The 25,730-nt window shown below is 35.2% G+C and overlaps 2 pseudogenes across 1 annotated transcript; one reads left to right on the top strand and one right to left on the bottom strand.

Moving 5' to 3' along the window:
* The first annotated feature begins 9,317 nt into the window (after positions 1-9,317).
* On the top strand, positions 9,318-12,499 carry LOC146926504 (receptor-like protein 7; annotated as a pseudogene).
* Positions 12,500-13,813: 1,314 nt separating this feature from the next.
* LOC146926503 (receptor-like protein 7) lies at positions 13,814-22,262 on the bottom strand (annotated as a pseudogene). The gene is made up of 2 exons (XR_015034138.1): positions 19,805-22,262; positions 13,814-14,822 (listed from the first exon to the last, which is right to left on the bottom strand). The product of XR_015034138.1 is annotated as a receptor-like protein 7 (transcript).
* Positions 22,263-25,730: the final 3,468 nt, after the last annotated feature.

The following is a 25,730-nucleotide window of genomic DNA, read 5'->3' as shown; positions in this document are numbered from 1 at the left end:
TATGCTTGTCTTGATATTGTGACAAATTTTAGGTATATTTTGCTAAGAGTCTTGTCACCTCTTGTGTTAAGTTTTTGCTACTTTGTTTAAAATTTCTATTCTATTATGCCATATTATGTTACTAACCCTCTCATCCATAGTTCATTCATAGCATTCTCATCCCATCCCTCTAGATTTAATTTTCTAGCAACTTACATTTCTTGCAAAGAATTAGGATGTAAAGACCTAGGAATTTTTTAATTTTCTTTATGTTTTTTAATTTCTTGCAAGACCATAGCATGTAAACTAGGGCATATGTAAAGGACAATGGACTCTAATGATGTACACCGACACGAGCACCGACACATGCACACACGTCACATGGATACTTTAGATGTATGTTTAGGTGATTGAATGCTTAGATGTATGCTTAGGAATCACGATACTTAGAAAAATTCTCTTTTCAAAAAAATATGAACAACTTCACTCAAATATTTTTCTAAATAAACTTTGGGATCAAAATCCCATTGATTTTCCCTTATTTTTCTTAAACAAAAATCTTAATGAATTTTAATCATACTTAGACTTTTTCTTTGCAAAATAACTAATTCCACCGCACATTTTTCACAATCTTATGCCCTTGAGGCCTCTCCCTCTCATTCTTCGAAATTCCATTTTCAAACTTAAAATCAATCAACAAAAACAAAAGAACACTTTTTGGAAGAGAACTACGGTGGATTTGATCCCTTAAAAGGGTACGTAGGCAAGGAACCAATATTCCTTCAATTCCAATAAAACAAAATTCAAACATCTTCTTCTTCCTCCCATTCTTCACTTAGTAAACTCTTAGGTGTAAATATCATTTTCCAAATAGCATTTAAAAATAAAGCGCGCGCGTAGAAAGTAAAGACGGTTCCTATAGGATACTATAGTCGTTATGGGTGCCTAACACCTTCCCATAGCGAAAACAACTCCCGGACCTCGATTCTCAAGGGTTTTTCTTATTTTTCCCTTCCCAAGAAAAAATGAGATATCAAAGGTTAAAAATGTTCAAACTTAATCAATGTTTGACACCCGAAAACCAAGATAAAACAGAGAGCCAGGAGGAGGGCGTGTTGTGTGAGGAGTTTCCTTCTATTTCTTGTCGGTTGTGCGCTGTTCACTAACAAAACGAACAGACACATCGACTTGATTTATCTGGATTGCATGGCGGACTTGGGGGCGATTGGGAAGTGGTCACGGGGAGGGATGACCTTAGCCTACCTCTATGATTATCTGGATGATTCTGTTATCTTGAATAATAGAACGATGGCTGGCTCTGCGACTCTTTTTATGGTAATATTTATCTTAATTTCTTTATGAATTTATTTTATAAATTTTATTATCATGTTAGACTATTTTATAATGTTTTAGATTTATTGAAGTTTTAACTCGAATAATTACTTTTGTGTATTATTTATTTTGTTGCATGGATGGATTTTGGAGCATTTGCCAGGTCCTTACCCAAGGAAGCATAACCCGGATTGGGACCCGCGGACACCATGTGCTGGGAGATGGCTCACTAGCAAAGGCCATAAGAGTGTGCACCATTACTGCTCACGCCTGGATCGCTTGGAGGTGGATGACGTCAGGTTTTCTACCTATGGTGATCGCAGAGACGTGCACCCATTTAATATCTTGTGCACTTACTCGGGATGGCTCATGTCCAGGAGAGGGTGTACCGTCATTTGCCTGAGCGGGTGAAGAGGCAGTTCTCCTTTGTCCAGGACGTTCCCAGACATCCTTCAGCTGTCCCTCTGGTGCCTACATAGATGCTGACTGCTGTGTTGATGGATGCTGCGGCATGGTTAGTACCTGGTTGGGTAGATGGGTGTGAGACACCATGGCAGCATGTTCCTGGCTACATGGCTTGGTATGCCAGAGTCTCTCACCCTCGCATTCTCCCACCTGATGAGGGATCCCCTCCCAGGCCGGCGAACGTGGAGCAGCTGATTGAGGAGGAGCATGCCAGGGAGATGCCTGACACACTGACGATCGTCCATAGGTAGAAAACCTGATGTGGCGCACATAGCCCGAGATATTGTGGCCAGGCAAGCCGAGATGACCAAAGAGGAGATTGTCCAGGAGGTCATGTGGATAGCTAGTGCTACTGAGCCTGCACTTACTTATCAGATTTCCAGGCGATGCAGGGGGCAGCAGAGGCAGGGTAGGCAGGGCTGATTAGTATTAGGATTTTTTTATCTATTTTTTGACTATGATGACCATGATGTATTATTATGACATGTTCCATACATTTTCCTATTTCTATGACATATACGTACGTTCGTTTTATATTATTTCTTGTGTTTTAATTTTACCATGTTCCTGTTAAATATTGGATGAATATGTTTAGGTATCAATTGGTTATTATATGAAAATTTTAGAAGAATTTTCAAGTGGTTATTTGATGAAAATCTTAGATGAAAATGAATATGAAAATGAAAATTGGTTAGCAAACCTTCAGGAAAATTTGCAACTATGAGCTTCTGGGCCTGTACGATTTCCTGTCCTAAAAGGCAATCCTGTACAGAAAGGGCCAATGGCAACGTCCCGCCGGTTCGTCTACCCGGGCACCGTGCACTCCCGCAGCATCCCCAAATTACATATTATGGTGGAGTCTAAACTGTTGCGCTCACTTAGCTAGGGCTCGCAGGCCCCCGTCAATTCCTTTGAGTTTCGGTCTTGCGACCGTACTCCCCAGGCGGAGTGTTTAACGCGTTAGCTGGGCCCCTGATCCACGTAGACCAGTATAGCACGGTGCTCTTTTTTAGTTTCTTTATCTATATTCGCTGAACACTTCCAATACCTCACCACACCGATTTCACAGCTCGATTAGAGCAGCGAAGAAGAAAATGGGCAAGCACGTAGCGGCAGTTAACAACCGCTACCTTCAACTTCGGCGGTTGTTAACAACCGCTGACACTCAACGGTAGTTAACTACCGGCGTTTTTCCCAGCGGTTGTTAACTGCTGCTGGGGGTAATTTGGTCATTTACTTGTGTCAAAAGGAAGTATTCTATTTCAGAAAAACAATTTTCTAATTCGGATTCACAAGCTAAAACAATGAAAATAGGCCCATTTTCGACAAAGCCCAACCCAACCACAATGAATTACTTTTTTTTTGTCTTATACGAAAAAAAAACTCAAGAAGACAGAGTAAAAATGCAGGGCATTTAATGTTTCAAGTCAACAAACACAGTGGAATACCACAACTCAACGCCTTCCATGGCTTTTTTCATCCAAACACTGCAACCATATAGACAGGTTTGTTTTAATTTGGACCACCTAGAGTTTGGGTCCAACTTAGACCAGTTGAATACAGACCATTGATATAGTAAAATTTTAAAGGGACGGTTGGGATTTGAATTTTGGAACTTGATGTCCAAGTTGTGGCTATGTGAAGGCCTATGTAAGCCTGATTGCACTGGATTGTTTTTGTCAGTTTGTGAAATAGCTCCTTGGCTCACCCCCTCTCTCCTCCATCTTCTCTCTCACGTTGGATTGCAACTTAGTTTCAGTTTTATTTTTAACCAGACCACCACTAGATCCCTCTCTAAAAATATATCCATGATTCATCTGATCAATAAATGATTTATTAATTAAAAAAATTTAAAATTTCCATCTTTCATATATCTATGGGGAACAATGGGAAAGGAATAATCTCTCTTTGAAAACCTCTCTTACAATATTTTTCAAACACGTCATCTCTCTCTCTCTCTCTTGCTGGAACCTGGGGAAAAATGTTGAATGTACTATTAATTTATTTTGGTAGAATACATGAGAGTTTTTTTCTTTGTAGAATAGATGAGATCCTTGTTAAAAAAAGTGATACACAACATTATTGTTTTTTACCAACCCATTGATTAGAGATCCGGTTCATATCAATTTAAACAAATTTTGACAATTATTGTTATTATTCTCTCTATTATTTCTTAGATTAATTTATAATAATTTGATATAAGGAATGTGAAAAAGTAAATTATTATGGTAAGATGTAGGTTGTGATAGTGGCGAAGAGATTACAAGGATAATTTATGGGAGGGTTTATGTGAGTGAAAGAAAAAGAAGGGGAATTAATGTAAAAGAAAGGAAGATGGTAGGTACCAATGAAGGTTTGATAGCAGAGAAGTGGGAGGAAAGAGTGACAGAGAGAGGAAGAGAAAGAGATGGGATAGTGTGCTATTCTCCTACACATTTTCCCTCAAAAAATTAATAAAAATGACTGGTTTTAACCTCCAGTACTAAGTCATTGAAGTGGTCCAAGTTGGACCAAAACTCCAAGTGGTGCAAGTTAAATGGACCCTTGAGATGCAATTCATCTCACCCATATCATTCAAAATCCAAATTTCAAAAACAACTAATCTCTCTCTCTCTCTCACACACACACACAACAAAATGGTTCTTTCAAATCTCAAACTCATGATGCTTTTCCTTTCCAACTTTTTCTTTGGACAAAAAATGATGGAAAATTTGATCTGGTAATCCCCTAAATCTATTTAATCCACTGAATTTCATTTTGAATTCCATTTTTTCTACTCCGATTATGTGTCACCCCCTCCTTTTTTTTATTACTGTCAGTTTTGATATGGATTGATGAATAATTTTCTGTTTTGAATTTTTTGGTGCAGTAAAATAGGTTGACTGCATCTCAACTCAAGGTGAAGTTTTTTAATAAATTTTATATTGATTTTATTCTTCTTTTGATTATTTTTATGGGGTTTTACAAAGTTTCTGGTGTATTGCAGGTTGTATGTTTCAATCATCTTATGACTCTGCTCTTTGATTTATCATTTTGTTGAGATAAAAGTGATCTCCTATCTTACAACTCCATACATGTTCTTATATATATGTTTTTATATGTGTTGGTTGTATTGAAAGTTGAAGGTAATTTTAAAAAGAGAAAAAATTAACCAAAAGAGATAAAACATGTTATTTTCTTTGAGAAATGTTAGGGTCACACCTATTAACACACTCATTTAACACAACCAATCATAATTTGCCATCTCATCTACTTTTTTTTATTTAATTTTACCTAGTAACCGGATTGATCTGTACCATTTGTTTTATATAATTTTTCTAATTAAATCATATCTTAGCCTTTCATCTTCTCTCCATAACCTCCCTCAGTCTCTCAGAAACCCAGTTTTGTTGCTTTCACCCGATCGAAAAGCACAAGATTATTTGTTAATCATTAAAAAAAATGATAATTAGCCAATCATCATTTTTTTTAGGGTCATGTTAACTTGTGCCCTAAGGGCACATGTTAAGGAACCCAAAAAAACAACTTTGTATTGGAAAAGATGATATTTTAACTTTTTAGAAGTTGACTACACAACTTTTGATGCATATATTTCTATAATGAATTCCTTAACATGTGTCTTTGAGGGCATAAGTTAACATTTGCCTTTTTTTTATTCCTAACGCAAGATTCCCTTCAGAAGAAAACAAAAATGAAGAAAGAAAGAATTTGATGGACTAAGAAAACATAAATGAATTACCATAAATGATATTACCATAAATGATTTTGGTTTCGCGATTTACTTTTTTTTTTTTGCGGTGGCCGGGGTTTGAACCTTGCGGTGGCCGGGTTTGAACCCCAGATCTTGCATATTTTATGCATTGTCCTACCAACTGAGCTATGCTCAAAATGACTTTCACGATTTACTTTACTAAATAAGAAATATTATTTATTTTTTATCAAGACTAAAGAAGAAATTTAATTTGTAAACATAACATGACAAGAAAATTTAATCTGCAATATACAATAATTGGACTCAAAGTCTTGATGATTGGAGCAATATAAATAACAACGTAAACACTAAAAAATATAGTTACTAATTTTAAAATAATCCTAAGGACTTTGTTAGTCAAGCTGCCACTGACGTAAAATGATAAATGTTAATGCAAAAATACAGAAACACTTTTATAAAAGAGCATTTTAATGTTATAGATTATTTTGATTAATAAAGCGTACAATCTAACTATTTTGGAAGTAAAGGAGACGGTTGTTAGCGTAGAAGGAGGAGTTGATCGAAGAATGTGTGGATCTTATTTTTAACGTTAATTAGAAGGTTGATACTAACAATGATTGGTGGTGGCAGTTAGTGCCTATTCAATCCGTGCTGTACCTATTTTTTGTTCACATCAGCATCAGCCTCCTGTTGCTTCCGATTTAATTTGACAAAAAGATGTTCTGTTGAAGGTTTCATTTTTGCATGGGTCTTCTGCATAAGAGGTTACCTACCAAAGGTTAGACATGGTGTAATTACTCATAAGGATCTTTTGCGTGAGTGGGTGTGGTGTGGCAAAAACGACATTCCCACTTGTTTCTTAATTGTGTCGGTTTTAGCTCTCTTGGTATTTCGTGCTTGGTTGAGTTTTTCTTCGGTTGATCTCAATGTTCTTCAAGATCACTTTTTTATGCACTTAATCTGGTTCACTTGTGTTTAGGTCCTTTGAAAAGAAAGAAATGATTAAATTTTTAAGGGTTAATTAAGTAAATAGTCCCTATAAATATTTAGAATTTCATTTTTAGTCCTTACAAAATAAAATCGCACTTTTTAGTCCTTGTAAAAAATTTCGTCAACATTTTTAGTCCCTGTAAAAATTTTCATCAATAATTTTAGTCTCTGTAAAAATTTTAAATCAACATTTTCGGTCCTCAAAATACTAAAGGAAAATGTCACATGGACTAAAAAGTGTGATTTTATTTTGTAGACACTAAAAACAAAATTCTATATTTATAGGGATCATTTACTTAATTAACCCAATTTTTAATAATAAAAAAAATCTATAGCACAGCTGATGGGCAAGGTTAAGCATATCATGCATTCAATTCAATCCTTCTTCGTTTCACTTCTTCTTCTTCAGTTTTTGTTTGTTTTAATTAAATATAAATAATCATTTTTTAATTGAAATTTCAAACAACATTCATCTTCATCCATCTTATGAATACGTGTACCAGAAAAAGCAATACAAATATTGAATAAAACTCATAAATTTCCAGCCAGCTGCATAAGAAAAAATTGCTCAACAAAAATGATTCATTCAAATCCATCTTCATCACCGAAATCACGACAAACCCATAAAATAAATTAAAGAAACAAACCAATTAACTCATAAAACACCAATCTTTTCGGATTCCCAAACCTTCATCTTCAATAACAAATCCTTCCATGGCTACGATTCTTTTCCTCTTCCAACGGAGCTCGTTTCACATCCACCAACAATAAATACAACAGCTTCGCCGCCGTCAACAAATACAACAGCTTCGTCGTCGTCGTGATGCTCTTAACCACCAAATCAAACGAACAAACAAACCCGGAAACACGTTGTGGTCGGAAAATCCAACGAACCCGGAAACGAAAACGATTGAGAACGGCAGCGTTGTTGCCGTCGCCACCACACCATGTCGCAAACCCAGAATCAACAATCTTCTTCATGTACGCCAGAAAACGAACCGGTGAGTTTATTGAAGCTCAAATCGATGTGAAGGTTTTTAAGAGAATTCAAAGAGTCTGGGAGAGACCATGATAGTGAATTGTGTGAAAGATCAAGAGATTCGAGTGTGGTTATGGATGGAGGGATTGAACCAGAGAATGTATTGGATCGGAGAGTTAAGGTTTTGAGGTTGCAAAGGGAAGACATTGAAGAATGAATTGAGCCAAACAATTAAGGGTATTTTGGTCATTTCACGTGTGTGAATCAATCAGTAGTGCCACCTCAGCTAATCAGTGATGTGGCCGTGATTAACTTGGATGAGGGACAAAATTTTAAGTGGTTAAATTTTGGGAGAGTAGTTTGTCATGATTAGTGATTACAGAGACCAATTTTTAAATGAGCTCTAATTGCAGGGGCGAAAGACATATTAAAGCCTTAAACATAATATTTTTTTTTTGTTGTTAGATATGATTTTGATGATGACATTTGCTTCTTCCTATTTGTGACATACTTTGTGGCATAGATAGTTTTGTTGAATGCAATTTTGTTGGCTTTTTCAAGAGAAAGATTAAATTTTGACCAATTGATAACGCTATAAAGCGAGTTATCATTTAGTCATGCCCGCTTTATACGTTCCTTACGAAATAAGTGTTTCTCAATAAGTCAAGAGCCTCTTTCCAAAAAATATGATTAATATTTCTATCTCTTCAGACGGAAATTAATTCTTTTAATCAAATAGGTTTTTACTTAAAGCATATAAGTCATTTATTTTGTACAAAATAAAAAGAAAAATAAAGTCATTTTTTTAACAAAATAATTTTTAAGAAAAGCATACACAAACATAACTTGAATATAACTTGAAACATTAAACATTAATTCTTGCTTAAAAAAGTGCTTTCATGCCTAGATAATTTAAACAAACATACTCATATAACTGTTTTTCTAATATATTTTTATGGCAAATAAAAATTAAACTACTTGCTCTGTTATAGTTAAAATTGTTTACTACAAAAAGAGAAAAAACTGAAATGAGATAGTAAATAGTTAAAATTATTATAGAAAAGAAACAAATAATTTTACTAAAAGTGACAAAGTTTATTAATTTTATTTTAAAATAACGATTTTATAAGTACTATGAATAATTCCTTAAAAAAAAAGTACTATGAATTATGGTAATTAAATGAGCCGAGTCTATCAAAAAAAAAATTACATATCAAATCAGCAAATTGCATATGTATATACATTGTTGTTAGATGTCTTGGGTTCCCAATTTGTGTTTTATTGGTAAGGGATATAAATTTACAAGCTTCTTGTAAAAGTCATGTGATGTAAATATCAAAATTTGTTTTAACATGTAGTAGCGATAGGTTAAAGATAAGCTGGTGATGCATTGAAACACATGATTCTAATTCCTTTTGCACTCATTTGGTAAAAATTAACTAACTTGATAGTTGAAAATTTATTTTGCATTATAAAAAGTTGATAATTAATTTTGACAATTATAGTTGATAGTTTTTTTTTTTTTGTGTGTGACTAATTTGATAGTTTATAGTTGAAAAACTAATTGATTGAAATTACACTATTTGATGTATTTAGCATTTGTAAATATAAAATTATATACTAGGCAAATTGATGAGGTATATTGATAAGGTTCCCTAAAATTGAATGGAAAAGGTGACACTAACTGTCAAAAATGAATGAAAGACTTGGAAGTCATCGTGTGAGTGACCCACACTGCTATTCTTCAAAGAAACTTCTTCTTTATGCTATTGAGTGTGTTAGCATTGCTCATACCACCATTTATATTATCATATTTATATCAAACTAAAAAATTGTGTCTGAGAGTAATTAGAAAGAGAGAGCAATGAAAATTACATTATTTTCAATCATTCTCTGTTGCTACTACTGCATATATATCACACATGCCTCGGACATATGTCTTGAGGATCAACAATCATTGTTGCTCCAATTAAAACAAAATCTCACATTTCATCCTGAAAATTCCACCAAACTAATATTGTGGAATAAAACCACTGCTTGCTGCAATTGGAGTGGTGTTACTTGTGACAACGAGGGATTTGTTATTGGCCTTGACCTTAGTGACGAAGATATCAATGGTGGATTTAACGATTCAAGTAGTCTTTTCAGTCTCCAACATCTCCAAAAACTGAACTTGGGTAATAACAGTTTCAATTCTCTGATTCCATCAGGATTCAACAAATTGGAGAAGTTGACTTATCTGAATTTGTCATATGCTGGATTTCAGGGGGAGATTCCAATTGAGATTTCCCAGCTTACAAGGTTGGTTACTCTTGATATCTCTTTCCCTTTCTACCATTTCGATTTCTATCGCCTCTTCAACCAGTTCTACTCATCAACACCGCCGCCGAAACTTCAAATCTCAAATCTACAAAATCTTGTCCAAAATCTCACCAATATTAGGCAACTGTATCTAGATGGTATAAGTATAACATCTCAGGGACATGAATGGAGTAATGCTTTGTTGTCGCTGCGTGAATTGCAAGAGTTAAGCATGTATAACTGTAGTCTATCAGGACACATTGATTCTTCCCTTTCAAAACTTGAGAACCTATCGGTCATTATTCTTGGTGAGAACAAGTTTTCATCCCCAGTGCCACAAACATTTGCCAATTTTAAAAACCTAACAACCCTCAATCTTAAAAATTGTGGATTGACCGTTACATTTCCACAAAAGATCTTCCAAATTAGAACACTGTCACTTATTGACTTATCTGACAACCCCAATCTCCGTGTTAATTTTCCAGACTACTCACTTGGTGAATATCTTCTTAGCATTATAGTGAGTAACACAAGCTTCTCTGGACCACTTCCACACGCTATTGGTAACATGACAAACTTATTGCTATTGGATCTTTCTTACTGTCAGCTATATGGAACACTTCCCAATTCAATGTCAAACCTCACACACCTTACCTGCCTACGCCTTTCTCATAATGATTTAAATGGTTCAATTCCTTCATACCTTTTTACACTCCCATCTTTGAAGAGAATTTCTCTTGCATCCAACCATTTTAATAAATTTGACGAATTCATAAATGTGTCTTCCTCTGTATTAGAATACCTTGATTTAAGTAGCAATAATCTATCAAGGCCTTTTCCAACATCTATCTTCCAGCTCCGTTCACTTTCTTTCCTTTATCTTGACTCTAATAGGTTGAATGGGTCACTACAACTAGATGAGCTTTTGAAGCTTAGAAATTTAACTGATTTAGACCTTTCATACAACATCTCAATCAATAAGAATGATGCAAATGCTGATCAGACTGCCTTTCCCAATATTAGAGGTCTATTTTTGGCATCCTGCAACTTTCAAACTTTCCCTAGATTCTTGAGAAATCAATCAACATTGGAATATCTAGACCTTTCAGATAACCAAATTCAAGGAGTAGTGCCCAATTGGATTTGGAAACTACAAAGTCTTGGACTACTTAATATTTCTCACAGAATTGGAAGGTTCTTTTCAAAATATTACTTCCAACCTTTATACTATTGCCCTTCATAACAACCAACTACAAGGATCAGTACCTGTTTTTTCGAAATCTATTCGATATTTGGATTGCTCAACCAACAAATTCTCTGTTATCCCTCATGATATTGGTAATTACTTGTCTTCCATATTGTTTCTATCTCTTTCAAATAATAGTTTACAAGGAAGCATCCCTCATTCCCTCTGCAAAGTTTCAAATCTTCAAGTGCTTGATACTTCCTTCAACAACATTTCTGGAACAATTTCTCCATGTTTAATGACAATGACTCGTACCCTTGAGGCATTAAATTTGAGGAATAACAATCTAAATGGATCTATACCAGATATGTTTCCAACTTCTTGTGTTGCAAGCTCATTGAACTTCCATGGAAATCTCTTACATGGGCCAATTCCCAAGTCTCTCTCTCACTGCTCATCATTAAAGGTATTGGACATTGGATCAAATCAAATTGTTGGTGGTTTTCCATGCTTTTTGAAAAACATACAAACACTTAGTGTCTTGGTATTGCGGAACAACAAATTGCATGGTTCCATAGAATGTACACACTCACTAGAAAATAAGCCTTGGAAAATGATTCAAATTGTGGACATTGCTTTCAATGATTTCAACTGAAAACTACCAGAAACATTCTTCACAACATGGGAAAAAATGATGCACGATGAAGAGCATGTTGTATCAGACTTTATTCACATAGGGCAGACGTCATCCTTGTTATATTATCAGGATAGCGTATCTGTTTCTACCAAAGGTCAAGAGATGAAGTTGGTTAAAATTCTAACAATCTTCGCGGCCATTGATTTCTCATCCAATCACTTTGAAGGACCAATACCTGATGAAATTCAAAGCAATCTATGTTCTCCACTTTTCAAACAATGCTTTCTCTGGTGAAATCCCATCAACTATTGGGTACCTGAAACAGTTAGAGTCCTTGGACCTCTCAAACAACTCCTTGGTCGGTGAAATTCCTCTGCAACTTGCAAGCATGTCATTCCTTGCTTATTTGAACCTTTCCTTTAATCATTTGGTTGGGAAGATACCAACAGGTACCCAACTTCAGTCATTTCCAGCTTCTTCTTTTGAAGGAAATGATGGACTACATGGACCTCCGTTGACTGAAACACCAAATGGTAAAGGGCCGGATAATATGCACCCACAACTAACATGTGAAAGGTTAGCATGTTCAATTGAATGGAATTTTTTAAGTGTGGAGTTTGGATTTATTTTTGGGCTCGGAATCATCATCGGTCCCCTCTTGTTTTGGATGAAATGGAGGGTAAGTTATTGGAAACTCGTAGACAAAATTCATTTTGAATATGTAACTGATAGAGGACAAACATACAGAATTTTAAGGTGGTGATAGTTACAATAATGCTAGGGATTGTATAATTATGATTTAAATCATATTTTCTATTTCCCTTTTAGTTGTACTTTGTGTTTACTCGTTCATGTGTGTGATGTTATGTATTATAACTTTGAAGAAACATTGTATAAAGTTTAAATAAAACAGTGTCATTGGGAATTTTGGTGATAGTATTTCATTCGAAACAAAAGTATATAAGTAGATTTATAACTATACATATCATAATCAAACTGGAAACCAAAAAGAAAGCTTTATAACCCTAAAAAAAAGGCAACGAAGATGATACAACTCCAAAAACTAGATATAGATCTTTTACATCTTTATATTTCAACCCAATAACTTCATTTCTATCCTTAACGGTAAAACAATTTTTTAGTTTGATTTTTCGATTGGCAGCTAGAAATTGACACCATTTGGCATACACATTGATTCCATTCTCTGCCTTTAATGTGTTGTCAACTGTTTGAGTCAGATATGAAGATAGATATTGACGCAATTGTTAGTTGAGAAATCTTATTTGAATCTGTCCCACAAAACTAGCATCTGACAAATTCAAATAATTTAGCTTCAACTTGCTGAATCCTACATAAAAGACTACTTGAATTGTAAAATAATAAGTGCCTTACTTAAGAAATTACACCAATCCATTCACGTCAAGCAATGCTTAAAATCCCCAACTTCAGTTTCCTAGAACATTCTAGCTTAAATGTGAGAGTGTTTGTTAATTGGAATCAAAGTAGTCTAAAATTTTGTTTTCTAGTGACAACAGAGATATGAATACAGATATTGTGAGAGAAATTTCGACATGACTCATTTAAATCATGTTGAAATATAGTGTGTAAGAGACTAATATGAATACTTTAATATCATTGGACATGGTTTTACTCTCCTTGCAATTCTGTGTATGCCAACCAGACAAAATATATTGTTATCTGTAATCATTTGACATTTGAGTTTGTCAGTTTATGTATACTACAGTTTTGTTTTTGCTGTGTCTAAAGAATCCCAAGTTGAGGTTTTTGGAGAGATCAAAAGAACATAAACAATTATTAAACATATCAAAATCATAAAAAATAAAAAAAAGTTCTTGAAGTGTTTTTTTAATGACAAATTTTAGTGTTAGTATGTTATTAGTTTTTTCTCTTTGCTAAGAAAACATAGGGAAGAATCCCACCTGTCTTGAGTGGTTGTCACTCACTCTTTCAGTATTCTCTATTTTCATTTAGAATGGCTGATTAAGAAAAAAAAAATGCCAAAAATATTTAACATGGTTTATCTAGCTTGATATTTTGGAAACACAAAAATAAAAAATTTGAACAGGTCTGAATATGATTTCTATGGTTATAATTTTGAAGGAAAACATATCACTACAACTCCATATGAAGCAATTTTATTACTAGATACTCTTCAAAGTTTCAGAACATATCATCACGAAAGAAGTATACATAACAAACAACATGGTTGGAAACAGAAAACACTAAATTTTACTAATTAACACACTCATTAGTCACTAATGCCACCTTAAAACTATGTATGTTTGTCCTCTGTTTGTTACATATTCAAGATGAATCCTTGAAAACATCCAACAAAGAATTTTATATACAAGTTTCAAATACCTTATCCTCCATTGCTTCCAAAACATGAGAGGACAAAACACAATTCCGAGACCAAAAACAGCTCCCGACTCTACACTTAAAAAATTCCAGTCAACTGAACAAGATAGCCTTCCACATGAAAGTTGAGGATGCAGCTCATCCTTCCTTTTGCCATCTGGTTTTTCAGTCAATGGAGGTCCATATAGTCCATCATTTCCTTCAAATGAAGAAGCTGGAAATGACTGAAGTTGAGTACCTGTTGGGATTATTCTCACCTAATGATTAAAGGAGAGGTTCAAATAAGAAAGGAAGGACAAGCTTTTGAGCTGCACAGGAATTTTACCAACGAAAGAGTTGTTTGAGAAGTCCAAGGACTCTAACTGTTTCAAGTTCCCTATAGAAGATGGGATTTCACCTGAGAAACGATTGTTTGAAAAGTTGAGAACATAAAGTGCTTTGAAGTCCATCAGAACCTCTGGGATTGGTCCTTCAAAATGATTGGATGAGAAGTCTATGGATGTGAAGACTGTTAGTATTTTAACGTACTCCATCTGTTGACCTTTGCTTGTAACTGTCACTGACTCTTGATAGTATATTTGATCATATTGAAGAACCTGATATTGGATGTGGTTTACCTTTGAATCAGCATGGTCAGACATCATTGCCTTCCACTCTAGTAAGGATTTTCCAGTTAGTATACCATTGAAGTTGTTAAAGTCCAGATCAACTATCTGAAGCTTGTGCCATGTGCCGTTGGTTTTTGGACATCCGATGTGACCATAGAATTTGTTTTTGCGCAAGACTATGACACGGATTGTGGATATGCTCTTCAACAGGCATGGAAATGTGCCAATGATGTTGTTATTTGCAAGGTCTAGCACTTCTTATTATGAAACTAGAAAACTGAATCTTATTATTGAATAGAGCAAAGAGTACAAGGGTATTTATACTAAAAAGCAGTTGCACCATAACATACAATGGTGATGCAATAGCGTATAATACAAGAACCCTAACTAACTTGCTTGGATCCCAAGATATCCTTATTTATACTATTATCATGTAATAGCCCCCCACAAGTTAGAGGTTGGTATAAATCTAACAACCCTAACTTGGATAAGAGGAGAGTAAAAGGCTGAGGCAATAAGGACTTGGTGAAGAAATCAGCAAGTTGATTTTGAGATGAAACTGGTAAAAGCTTCATGATTCCAGATTGAAGTTTCTCTCTGACAAGGTGACAGTCAATCTCCAAGTGTTTGGTGCGCTCGTGAAAAACTGGGTTAGCAGCTATATGGAGGGCACTCTGATTGTCACAAAACAAAACAGGAAGCTTGGAGCATTGAATCTGAAGATCCTTGAGAAGATAGAGAATCCATTGAAGCTCACATGTTGCTGATGCTAGAGCACGATACTCAGCTTCAGAAGAAGATCTAGAGACAGTGGTTTGTTTCTTAGTTCTCCATGATATCAAAGATGAACCTATGAAGAAACATTGCCCAGAAATGGAACGTCTGCTATCCAAACAACCAGCCCAGTCAGCATCTGAAAAACCTTGAAGATGAAGAGAAGAGTTCCTGGGAAAGAATAAACCTTTGCCTGGGCATCCCTTAAGATATTTGAGAACTCTCAGAGCTGCATGATGATGGGATTGAGTAGGTTTAGATAGAAATTGACTTAACTGCTGTGTTATGAAGGTAATGTCTGGCCTGGTGGAATTAAGATAGAGCAGTCTCCCAACCAATCTTCTATAAGAAGGTATGTCTTCATATGGTGGAGAAGAATCATTATGAAGCTTTAAAGATGCATCAGAAGGAGTGGAGACAGGTTTGGAGCTGATTGCATGTGAATCAGACAGTAAATCTAAGCAATATTTCCTTTGACATAGTGAAATACCTTGCTTGGAGTGAGCAACTTCAAGACCAAGAAAATACTTTAATTGTCCCAAATCTTTAATCTTGAAAGAAGCATGCAGAATGGATTTGATATGTTGAAACTCAGTAAGAGAGTTACCTGCCAATATGATATCATCCACATAGACAAGTAAAATTGTGAAGGAAGAATCAGTCTTTTTGGTAAAAAGTGAATGATCTGCAGATGCTTGAGTGTAATGTTGTTGAAGCAGGATTGAAGTTAATTTCTCATACCACTTTCTACTAGCTTGCTTTAATCCATATAAAGATTTGAATAATTTGCAAACTTGATTTGGTTTGGAAGATGTGACACCAGGAGGAAGCATCATATAAACATCCTCTTGTAGCTCTCCATGAAGAAAGACATTGTTGACATCTAATTGATGAAGATGCCAATTGTGTATGGAGGCCAAAGCAATCACAAGCCTGATAGTGGTCATTTTGGCAACTGGAGAATAAGTATCAAAATAGTCAAGGCCTTCAATTTGAGTGTAGCCCTTGGCAACCAATCTAGCCTTGTACCTTTCAACTGAACCATCAGCATGATACTTAATTTTATAAATCCATCTGCAACCAATAGGTTTGATATGATCTGGTAAATCAACAATCTGCCAGGTACCAGTGTGCTCAAGAGCTGACAATTCAACTTGCATGGCTTTATTCCAACATTCATGCTTGCTTGCCTCAGCATAGGTTTTAGGTTCAGTGTGTGAATGTAAAGACATGACAAAATGAGAATGAGAGTTAGATAAATTTGCATGAGACAAATAATTGGAAATGGGATATGGAGAAATATGCAAATGGTTACAGACATAGTCTTGCAGATAAGCAGGTGCATTTCTAGTTCTAGTTGAGTGTCTGGGTGAAGAAGGTGTATCTGGAGAAGGAACAGATGAGGAAGGAATGTTAGGGGATGGATCAGGTGAAGAAGCAGAAGGTGAAAGAGGAGGAGATGATGAATGATAATCATCATCATCAACAATGGGAGTTGGTGAAATGGTTTCCACATGATCAGAAGTGGAAATGGGAGATGAAGGAGAGGAAAAATATTCCCATTGAGTAGTGATAGAGTCTTTATTTGATGGATAAGGTAAATAATGTTCATGAAAAACAACATGTCTTGAAACAAAGACTTCTCTAGTATGAATATCCAAAAGAAGAAATCCTTTATATCCTGACTTATAGCCCAAGAAAACAGTTTTCCTGGCTCTAGCTTGGAGTTTGGTTCTATGAGATTGAAGGGAAGATGCATGACAAAGACAACCAAAAACTTTAAAAGTATTGATGTCAGGTAGTTTTTGATAAAGCATGTAATATGGAGACTGACCTTGAAGTAAAGGAGTGGGCACTCTATTAATAAGAAACACAGCATGCAATAAAGCATATGGCCAATAAGAAGCAGGAAGTTTTGATTGATACAAAAGGGTTCTTCCTACATTCAAAATATGTTGGTGTTTTCTTTCTACCCTACCATTCTGTTGGGGGGTCTCCACACATGATCTTTGATGTAAAATACCATGAGATTCATAAAATGAAGGAATGGAGAATTCAGGTCCATTGTCAGACCTAATACATTTGGGAGTGACATTAAATTGATTTTGGATCATAGTAATGAATGATTTAACATGTTGAGACACTTCAGATTTATTTTTGAGCAAGATTATCCACAAAAATCTACTATGATCATCAACAATAGTGAGGAAATATTTATGACCATGTATAGATGAAACAGATAAGGGACCCCAAATGTCTAAATGTAACAGTTCAAAGTTAAATGAAGCATTAGAGGTACTTAATGAAAAAGGTAAATGTCTTTGTTTAGCAAATTGACAAATATCACACACAGAGTTTTTATTATCTGAAACAATATCTGAATACAAAGAAGACATCATAGTCAATCTCTGATGAGAAAGATGTCCAAGCCTAAAGTGCCAAATGGCTTTATTAGGAATGATAGTACTAGAGTTACAAGAAACAGATGAAGCTAAAATAGCTTGCACTTTATTAGTATTATAACAGATGGAGCATGAAACTTGTATAATCCATCCTGCTGACTAGCCAAACCAATCATCTTCAGGGATTTGGAGTCCTGTATGATGCATTGGTCAGGTGAGAATTTAAAGAAACAAGACAATGATTCACACACTTTGGCTACAGACATGAGATTGAGTCTAAAAGAAGAAGAATATAAAACATTGGTAAGATAAAATTGAGGACTGAATTGAATATTGCCAGAGTGAGTGACAGTGACAACAGATCCATTAGGTAAAGTAACATGTGCAGGAGGAATAGCATGATATGAGCTAAACAAGTGCAAATTACAACATATGTGCTCATTAGCACCAGAGTCAATTAACCAATAGGAATCTGATAAAAGAGGAGAAGTGGTATTGATTATACCTGCAGAAGTGTTTGAAGAGGGAACAACAAAGCTGGAGGAAACTTGAGGGGAGGCACTGATATTATTGACAGTGCTAGAAGTGGAAGTTGATGCTGAAGGAAGCAAGTTTGCCTGTTGTAATAAAGCTACAAGTTGATCCACCTTCTCTTGAGACAAACCAGATACACCAGTAGAAGTATTGACTTCAGATACATCACTAGAAGAGGCATTGACCTGTGAATTTTGCTTATTCACATTGGGAAACCCATGCTTTTGATAACAATAATCAACAGTATGATTGGTTTTGTTGCAGAAAGTACAATGTCTGGGAGGCTTATTGTAACCACCTTTACCACGCCCCTGAGACTTTCTGGCATCAAAAGCATTGATAGAAACACTGCTATCATCAAGAGTCACCATAGCAGGTACAGAAGTATTATTGCTCTCTTCTTGAACAACCAAGGAAAACACTTTGTTCAGTGTAGGAAGAGGATCAAGTAAAAGAACTTGAGTCTTAACCACTGAAAATTGTTCATTGAGACCAGTGAGAAATTGAATAATCTGGTCTTCAACCCTATAGGTCTTAGGTAACTTCACAGCATCACACTTGCAAGCAAAAGGACAATGACATGCAGGAAGAGGCCTATGTGAGTGCAACTCTTCCCACAAAGCCTTCATCTCTGTGAAATAATCCAATACAGACTTGTTACCTTGCTTCAATGTATGAAGCGAAGTTCTCAATTGAGCAATGCGAATTCTATCAACTTTGGAGAAACGCTCTTTCAAATCTTCCCAAACCTCAAAGGCAGTGTCATGAAAGACAATTGTCTGTGCAATTGAGTCTGAAACCGAGTTTATAAGCCATGAATGAACTAGGTGATTGCAACGTTCCCATGCATTACGGTTCAGATCATCTTGATCAGGTTCAGGTAAGGTTCCATTGATGAAGGAGAGCTTGTTCTTAGCTCCTAAAGCGCGTTGCATAGAACGACTCCATGAAAGATAGTTAGAACCATTGAACTTTGGTAAAACAACAACGGAATTTGGTCCTTCGCTGGGATGAACAAAGAAGGCGGATTCAGAATCCGATTGTTGATGCTGATTGTTATTGCGAACCATAGTGAAACAGAGTAAACAAAAATTGAACGAAAAATGAAGAAGACGAAGATGCTTCAATGGCGAAACAACGGATCAAGAAAACAGAGTAAAATCAACTCAACGAAGAAGAAGAACAAGAAGCTTCTTCACAAATCAACAAGAATTAACAAGAATCGTTGCAATTGAAGCAACGAAAATGGCGGAAAATCAGAGGAAGAAGATGAAGATTCAACAAAACTTCATCTACAAGGCACAACGAAAACGGTTACGAGGATCGTAACAAACTTTCCCTTGAGGGAAAATCTGATACCATATTATGAAACTAGAAAACTGAATCTTATTATTGAATAGAGCAAAGAATACAAGGGTATTTATACTAAAAAGCAGTTGCACCATAACATACAATGGTGATGCAATAGCGTATAATACAAGAACCCTAACTAACTTGCTTGGATCCCAAGATATCCTTATTTATACTATTATCATGTAATACTTCTAGTGCTGAGCAATTCACAAGAGATTTTGGAATATGTCCATCTAAGTTATTCTTTTGGAGATCAAGAGTTCTTAGAACACAATAAGGTGGAAACGCATCTGGGATAGTGCCAGTGAGATTGTTCATCTTCAGATTTAATACCACAAGGGTTTGAGTCATTGACATTAGACATGGGGGAATTGTTCCAGAAATGCTACTAATGGAAATATCAAGCACTTGAAGATTTGAAGCATTGCAGAGGGAAAGAGGGATAGTGCCATGTAAAGTATTATTTGAAAGAGAGAGAAAAGTTGTGAAAGACAGGTAGTTACCGATATCTTGTGGGATAAGAGAATCAAATTTGTTCATTGAGTAATCCAAATAGGAAGCAAATTTAGGAAAAACAGGTATTGGCCCCTGCAGTTGATTGTTATGAAGATCAAGGGATAGCAAATTGGATGTGAGGTTTTGCAAAGGCCCTTCAAAATCAGTGAGCATATTGTGAGAAATATTAAGGCTTTGAAGATTTTGAATCCTACAAATCCAGTTGGGAACTATCCCTTGAATTTGATTATGTGAGAGGTCTAGAATGCTTAACCAGGATTGGTTTCTCAAGAAACTAGGGAAAGTTTTCAGGTTGCAGGATGCCAAAATTAGTGTGCTATTATTGGGAGAGGAAGTAAAATTAGCATTTGAAACATTCACATTTACTGATATGTTGTTGTATGAAAGGTCTAGCTGCAGCGACCCATTCAACCTGTTAAAGGAAAGATCGAGGACAGAAAGTGAACGGCGCTTAAAGATAGACATTGGAAATGTCCCTGATAGATCATTGTTGCTTAAATCAAGGGTTTTAAGTACAGAGGTAGACACATTTATCAATTTATCAAATTTACTAAACTGGTTGAGTGAAAGCTGAATGTTTAGCAGTAAAGTGAGTGCAAAAAGAGATGAAGGAATGCTCCCATTGATGGAATTATCACGCAAGTCAACACTGACAAGATTGTGCAGTCCTTCAAAGTGGTTAGATGATGAAATTTCACCACTTAAACGATTATGAGAAAGCTTTAGACGGGTAAGGTTTTTGGCCATGTCAAATGGTGGCATTTGACCTGTGAAACTATTAGATGACAAATCCATGTATCTCAGTTTTGTGAGGTTTGACAGTGAAATGGGAAGTGTTCCATTAAGTTCACAATTCGAAAGATCCAATTCAGATAAATGCCTCATGTTACCAATAGAGTATGGAAATGCTCCAGAGAAGCTTGTGTTCCTTATCCTTAAGGTTTGGAGAGATCCACCCAGCGGAAATTCCGGAAACAAACCATGGAGATTGTAGTTGAAGGATAAATCAATAAATGACAACGTTCCAATTTGAAAGATGGTTTTTGGAAATTTACCAGTCAATCCACAAGATGCAAGACTGAGGGTGGTTAATTTTTTGAAATTGGAAAATTTTTGTGGCACTGGGGATGAAAATTTGTTCGCATCAAGAATAATGACTGATAGGTTCTTTAGTCTTGTTAGGGAAGAATCAAGGGGTCCTGATAGATCACAATAAGACATACTCAATACTTGGAGGTTACGCAGTGGCAACAAAGCATTGCTCCATTCCTGTCGCTGAGCTTTTATACTTACACCATCGAGATACAGCTTCCTAAGACTGGTCAGATTTTGGACAAATTTCTGTAGATTTGGTTTCTCAAGTTTCAGCCCTTGTCCTATTAAATAGCTTTGAGAAGAGATGTCAAGAGTAACCAACCTTGTAAGCTGAGAAATCTGTATAGGAATTTGTCCAACAAAGCTAGCATATGACAAATTCAGATAACTCAACATCACCAACTTGTTGAATCCTGATGGAATAACAGAATTGAAATTGTTAGCAGCCAAGTTCAATTTTTGAAGATGTTGAAGACTAAAAAGACTACTTCTATTATCAAATCCACCAGAGATTGATTCTTCACTCAGATCAAGGCCAATAACAAATCCCTTGCTGTCACAAGCTACACCAGTCCATTCACAGCAATCAGTGCTTGAATTCCATAACTTCAGCTTGTTAGAACTTTCTGGCTTGAACATGAGACTCGACTTTAACTGGAGTAGCAATGATTGTTGATCTTTAAGACATTTGGCTGAGGCAACGGGGATTTGGAAAGTTATATAAATGCAGTAGTAGCAGAGAAGGAAGGAAAACAATGAAAGTAAGGTGATTCTCATTGTTGTTTACTCTTAGTGACAACCACAACAGAAATGGTTGTGTTATAAAGATGCAAACACATGCAATCTGCCCTGTGTTTTCCAGTGTGGAACGGGACAATAGTTTTAAGGGAAATTTCGTTGAAAATGATCTCTAAATTTCTGCAAAATCATCTAAGCCTTACATAAATCTGATAGGAACTTGTGGGGTATTCCACTATGAGCTATAGATTAGTATCAAATATTGAATATTCTTAGGTGTCAGACTTGGAATAGTCCATAAGGAAAAGAAGAGTTTGCGTATTTTAGAAACTGGCTAACCCATCACTCAATATTGTCTATTAAAGATTACTATAACTACATATAACTTTTACAATTACAGTTTACATTCTTTTAAACTCTTCAAAAATTTGAAATTCGGATTATGAAGAGACATCAGAAAACAAAATTTTAAAATACATAATTTGTATGAAGTAATAAAATGTAAGACCACTGAGAATGAGAAGGGATTGCATCCACAACTATATCATGGAAATCATTATTGGTTGGTCCCCTCTTGTTTTGGAAGCAATAGAGGGTAAGGTATTGAAAACTCATGGACAAACTTCATTCTGCATATATATATTTTTTTATTTCTGAAAAACTCCATTTATACCAAATAATATATTTTTTTTATAGTGTCTTTGTTCTTGTTTGTAAGTTAACTCATTCAATTATTGAGTTCGGGTATGCTCCATTTAATCCATTTAAGATTTGGATGCAAGACATGTGGCAAACAAACATCTAAGGGTTGAGATTTTAAATTAAGAAACAAACATTTATTTAATTAACTAAAAAAAAAAAAACGCTCTCTTTCTCTCAAACACATCCTCCCTCTTCCCTTTGCACCACCACCCCTCTTCCCCCTCTACATCACCGTCCTCCTTCGTTGCCTTTGGAACCACCTATATCATCACCATCGCAACCGCTTTCTTCTTCATGTGTTTATTTTTTTAATTACACCCCATATATTTGTGGTTACACCCTAAACTGACAAAATTATCTTTAAATAAAATTTAATTTTCAAATTCACTCAGAAAACTAACGTCTCTTCCTTCTTTCTTCTTCGAAAACCCAGAAAACGTCTCTTCCTTCTCTCCTCTTTGAAAATCATACTTCTACAAGCAAGATTTCTCCCTTCAATGGAGAAGACTTGATTCTACTGTAATTGAAAATAAGTGAAACAAAACCAAAAGGAAAAAAAAAGGACTTGCTTTGACGATGAAGAAGACTCTATTCTACCATAATTTAATCTTAAACTCAGTTTAAGTGGATCATGTAAACTTAGTTTAAGTAGGTAATATAAAAATTAATACTCTTGTGCAACAATATGAGCTTTTTCGCATGGAGGATGGTGAATCCATTTCCTCCATGCAAATGAGATTCATTCATATTGTCAACAATTTGCAAAACCTTGGTATGAACATTTCAAACCAAGACTGCACTATAAAATTTTTGAGATGTATGACAAAGGAATGGCAGCCCAAAGTTACCGCTATCAAGGAATCGCAAAATCTCAATGTTCTTAGTATGATCACACTCTTTGGCAAACTAAAGGAACATGAACATGATAAACTCATCTAAACCTCCTCTAAATTGTCTCTAAAATGCTTATTAACTAAATTCAAAATATAGCTACACACATCGTATGATAGGGTGTCATCAAATGACATTAAACATAAAACAAAGTCTATGAAGGAAGGACAAACATTTGTGAAAAGTGTTGGGCAGCTCAACTGGTTTGAGTTACGTGTCATGTAGTTGAAGGTCCAAAGTTCAAGTTCTAACAAAGAGAAAAAAAAAAAAATAACATAACAACTAACATACATCATTCAAAAATAAAAAAGAAAAAAAGAAACTAGTATATAATTAAAATAAATTTCTAAGGGTATAAGAATCATACATATTGAATAAGTATAACTCAAGATATAGTCTTTAACACTACACATAGCCCACAAGGAGAATTCAAAAGAAGGACAAAGACACTCCCGACACCATACCAAAACTGACTATAGTCAAACGGAACACCTTAATATTACAATAAACGCTATAATCATCATCTAAGTTCGACCAAGGAATTTATCTATTGGAATTGGAAGATTTGCTACGCCCAATAAGAATTAATAAAAAATATCGGGGTTTTGTAATTTGTATTATCCCTACTTGAGTTCTAATCAAAACTCTTCCAAATCATGTATTTTCCTACCTTGCCTTCAACCAACTCTATTACTCAACCACGGTGATTCCAAAAATGTGAATCTTTCCTTTAAAAACCCTATCTAGCTCAATGTACGTGTGAAGAGTTTAATACTTCGTAGAAAAATGAAACATGGAATCTCGTTCTTCGTTCTCGAAGCAAGACTGGTAATGTTTGCAAATGGGTGGTTCACATTGAGAAAATCATGCTGGCTACATCAACAATTACAATGTTGGACTTGTTACTGAAGGGTTTTAACCACAAGGGTTTGATTTCAACGACACTTTCTCACAGGCCATTAAACAACTTACTATAAAGGTTACTTTTACTTTATATCTCTTTCACAAGTGTGATAAGCATTTGGATGTTTCTCCTTCATCATTTTCATCTTTGTACTAGTTACTCCACTCATGCGTAATTAATTATCTCTTCGTGTGGGGAGTATGTTTAGTTAGCTAGGATTTCAATCTAAAACAAACTCTTAATTAAGAAAGTGCGAGACATCGACATTTTATCCAAGTGATCTGAATTAAATCATTTGTAGTTTATAATTACTACATAATGTTATGTGTACAATCACAGACACTGTTTGATTATATTTCCTCGAATCAATTAACGATTCTGGCTGCATTGGAAGTTAAATAATACAATAGATTTTGCGCCGTTTCACATACATGAAAACATATGATGAGGGACATGTGGAAACATAACTGAATTTTAGAAAGCATATAATCGATCAAGGGAACATATTGAATGAATAGATGACGACATCTAACCAAAACAACTCTTTTTCAATCATTAATTTATTATATTGCAAAAATTGAACGTCAAAAACTATATTGCAAATTTCTATAATTTTGATATTTGTTTTTGATAAACAATCAGGGGCGGATCTAGTGTTAGGCATATGGTGTGGCAGCTGCCACACCAGATTACAGCCCAATATTTTTTTTTATTAATATAGTAGACCAAAAAGATAATATATATCACATAGTCCTTTATCTATAGTCACGTCCACAGTTCAACTCCCAGCGCCACCGTTTTTAACTCTTTTTTAAGGAGAAAATCATCAAAAGTGTGGTGGATGAGAATCAAACCTAAGACAGAGATGTAACAAACATGCTTTAGCCACTTCGCTATAGTGCTTTTTCTGTTTAATTTTCGCATCACTAATATATATATACATATATCCAGGGCCGTCCCTGAGAATTCGGAGGCTCGGCTCAGGGAATGAAAAGAGGTCAGTGATAAAATCAAAACGTATTTTTTTTAAAAGAGCAATAGATAATATAAAACGAGTTTAGGCGAATACCTTCAAAAAGAGTCTTCATTCGCACCAAAACGAGACTTCCTACGTGTATTTACTGAAGCAAATTCATCAATTAACTCTTCGTATTGTATATTTGGTGAGGTTAGACTTGTAAGATTATTAAGAGATCAATTTGGTGATAATTATCTAGAGTAGATAATGTGGCAAAACTAATGCTTCTAGAGTA

This window comes from Medicago sativa, chromosome 4, assembly GCF_051527215.1.
Source record: "Medicago sativa cultivar Bolivia chromosome 4, Bolivia_mono, whole genome shotgun sequence".
In the NCBI taxonomy this organism is placed as follows: domain Eukaryota; kingdom Viridiplantae; phylum Streptophyta; class Magnoliopsida; order Fabales; family Fabaceae; genus Medicago; species Medicago sativa.
The sequence above is the reverse complement of the archived record's forward strand: the minus strand, read 5'-3'. Positions and strand labels throughout refer to the sequence as shown.